We start from the raw sequence: 3,496 nt of genomic DNA, 5'->3' as shown, positions 1-3,496 counted from the left end.
GTCATCTGCCGGGATCTCCGGACCTGCCGCTCCGAGGGCTCAGGGTCTCCGTCACCTCCAGCCCCAGCGCCGTTTCCCTGCTCCTGCCTTGCAGAAATGGGAGTGCAGCCAGCCCAGCACACGGAGATCTCCTCTGTGCCCACTCCTGCCCAGGCTCTCCACGCTCTGCTCTCATTTCACAGCAGGACGGTCCCAACAGAGCTCAAATCGCAGCGTGCAAAGTGCCGAACACAACTCCCCACAGGGATTTCGCTCCTAAAAGTCAGCCCAGGCTGATTTTCAGCAGCTCAGACACTGATGTTCCCTTTCTCCTGTGAGGAGACTCTCGAGCCACATCTCCATGACAGATTTTACACAGCTTTTCCTCATCCTCTTGGACTTCGACCCAGCTGAGACCATCTGGTGTCGATGGCTGCTGCACTGAGGTTCCCATTTCAGCTGAAACAAGATCTGAGCTTTGCTCAGCCCCTACCAAACATCGAGGCTGCAGCACATTGAACAACAAACCAAGGGCAGGACCAGGCTGCACCGTGGGCCCTGAATATGGGGTTTTATCCAGGAGAGTCTTGTGCTGGTCGTGGAGACCACAGGGAGCAAAGTTTGTGGTGGTTTTCTCCACTGAGGGTTGGGCTTTGTCACCCGGCCAAAATCAGGGGCTACTTCATGGAGTCCCAGACTGGTTTGGGTTGGAAGGGATGGTAAAGCCCATCTGGTTCCACTCAGTTATAGGCAGGGACACCTCCCACTGTCCCAGGCTGCTCCAAGCCCCATCCAGCCTGGCCTTGGACACTTCCAGGAATCCAGGGGCAGCCACAGCTGCTCTGGGAATTCCATCCCAGGGCCTCCCCACCCTCACAGGGAGGAGTTCCATCCCAATATCCCATTTCTCCCTGCCCTCTGGCAGTGGGAAGCCACTTCCCCTTGTCCAACATCCCTTTCCTTAGCTCTGCATTCCCTCACCAGGTCTTCTGCCCTTCTCCCTTACCCAGGAACCACTCGAATCCAACAGATCCACATCCCAGGAGGTTTCTGGAGCAAGCAGCAGCCCAGCTGTTACGTGAGCAGCCAGGTGAGCTGGAGTCAGAGCTTCCTGCAGATCCGTGCATCCAGGGACGATTTCCCAGCAGGGCGAGGATCTAACATTCGTTCCCCAGGAGTGAAGGAGATCTGCCTTGAATTTAAGTGCAATAATCCCAGCCCAAGCACATAAACCACAATTGGAGCTCTGCAGTGAAAGCTCAGCGTGGTTTGAATAATGAATCCCTGAAGGTTTCCCAGTCCAGAACATTCCCAAGCCAGTGCAAAAGGCAGAGGGATCCATGAGAGGGAGGCACTGGGGAAGTGCTGGGGCTGTTTCTCATTTAGAGCCAGGCTGGAATCCCTGCAGAGCAGGGCTGGAACAGGCTCCATCAAATGATCATTTCCCAGGACAGCAGCTGAGATCCTCAGCAGGTGGAGCCCATTGGAATCACGGAATCATTAAGGCTGGAAAAGCCCTCTGAGATCATCAAGTCCAACCATTAACCCAGCACTGCCAAGGCCACCACTAACCCATTCCCCAAGTACCAAACTCCCACTTCTTTTTAACACTTCCAAGGATGGTGCCTCCAAAGCCTTTCCCTGAAGGAATTTTCCTAATATCCAATCTAACCCTCCAGGGAAACCCTCTCTGATTCCAGCCTGTTCCCAGAGCAGGGCCGTGCTGCTGTCCCTGAGGTCAATATTTTTCCCATCAGCCAGGATGAATCTTTCCTCAAATCTCATGTCCTGAGACCTCGTGCCTGGAGTGGAATGGAGGAATTGTATTAGATTTTCAGGAGAAAGGCAACGGGAATGCATGAAGGGAAGCAGAGAGCTCTGCACAGGCAAGCTCAGAGACCCTGCAATGGTCAAACTCAGCTCAGCACCCAGGAAAACACCTCTGGGCTGGCTGAAAAACAGCTCTGTTGGCTTTGTTACCCTCTGAGTTAACTTTTGGATTATATTATCCATGAAAAAATATCCTCCTGCTATGCTGGGGCTCTGTACAAAATGTTTTTCTCCCATGAACTGAACCACCAGAGCAAGGTGAAAGTCTCTCAGTGTGCTGGAGAGGGCCCTGAGATGCTCAGTACCTCGTCCAGAGCATCCCCATCGTGATCCCTGCTGGAAAGTGGCATCCAGGACCTTTGGAGCTGCCTTCTCCCACATATTCCTCACTTCCCAGCAGGGATGGAAGCCGATGCCTGTCACCCTGCAACTCTCACAAGTGAGGTCATTTTGTTTCCTGAGCAAGAGAGTGGTCAAAGCCACCCTCACCCCCACCCTGCAGCAGGTCACAAACACCAATTTAATTAAAATTGTTATTCAAAATGTAAGTCAGAGCTCATATCTGGCACGAAATACTCCAAAGAGAATGTGCAGATCCCAGCCCTGAGCAATGGAATAGGAGCTAATTTCCTTTTAGTCTCTACACACATGTTCACATACATATAAAATGTAAATATACAGATGTAGTCACACATATTCTTACACACAGAGAGCTTCTACAAACCTGCTCAGACTCCTCAGATGTCCAAAAGTCATCAGGACAGCGGGAATTCATGAGAAAAAAAACCTCACTTCAGCAATTTTCAGAGCTTCAAGAAGCTCCAAAGGGAAGCCCCTGGTGTTTGCCAGCCCCTCCGGAGAGAAGGGGCGAGGACATCAATCCTCATCCCAATTAGTGCTGGAAAAAAGGTCCCAACTGCATTAATGGTGGGGAGCAGCATCTCACAAGTTACGGGTTGTTTCCTCGGCCATAAATCTGTCAGCACCATCCAACGTATCTGGGATGCTTGGTTTTCCTGAGCCGTGCTTAACAGACCTTTTTGTAAGGCCAGACTTGGTTAATCCAAACAGAGGCGTTTTCACTTGCTGCAGACAGGGCTGGGAGCAGATTTCAGCTTCCTAAAGGGGCGTAAGAAAGGAGAAAATCAGCACAGGGTGTAGAGGAGAGGAGGATTAACTCTGTAGAGGCACCACCAGGGTGCTGAGCCCCTTTCCTTCCCCCTGGTGGGCCAGGGATCGAGAGGTGCTGGAGCCAGGGCCTGGGAACACCTCGTGGGGACACGCTGGTGTCAGTGCCACCCTGCCCTCCCCAGTGCCTGCTCCACAAATCCTCTCCCACACCAGGACAGGGCTGTTTCACACGGTGCAGGGAGCCGGGAGCACGCTCTGCCCCTCAGCTCATTAAGCACATGACATTTCTGGCTGGGAAAAAAAAAAAAAATTAAAAATAATAATTCAGGGCTTGCTCCTAACCTTGGGTGGCTTCACTTTCTGCTTTTGCCATTCTCCTCTTAACGACTCCCAGAGCTGGGATGGCAGGAGAAGGATTGATATCCAGACTGGTTCGTTCAGGGATATTGGGCTGATTTTTTTATTGGAGCCAGGAGTAAAGATTTCTATTTTTCCAAGACTAAGGAAAGCATGTTCAGGCTGATAAATATCTGTCAGCAAAAGCCATTAGCTGATG

This window comes from Corvus brachyrhynchos, unplaced genomic scaffold, assembly GCF_000691975.1.
Source record: "Corvus brachyrhynchos isolate BGI_N302 unplaced genomic scaffold, ASM69197v1 scaffold158, whole genome shotgun sequence".
In the NCBI taxonomy this organism is placed as follows: Eukaryota; Metazoa; Chordata; class Aves; order Passeriformes; family Corvidae; genus Corvus; species Corvus brachyrhynchos.
The sequence above is the reverse complement of the archived record's forward strand: the minus strand, read 5'-3'. Positions refer to the sequence as shown.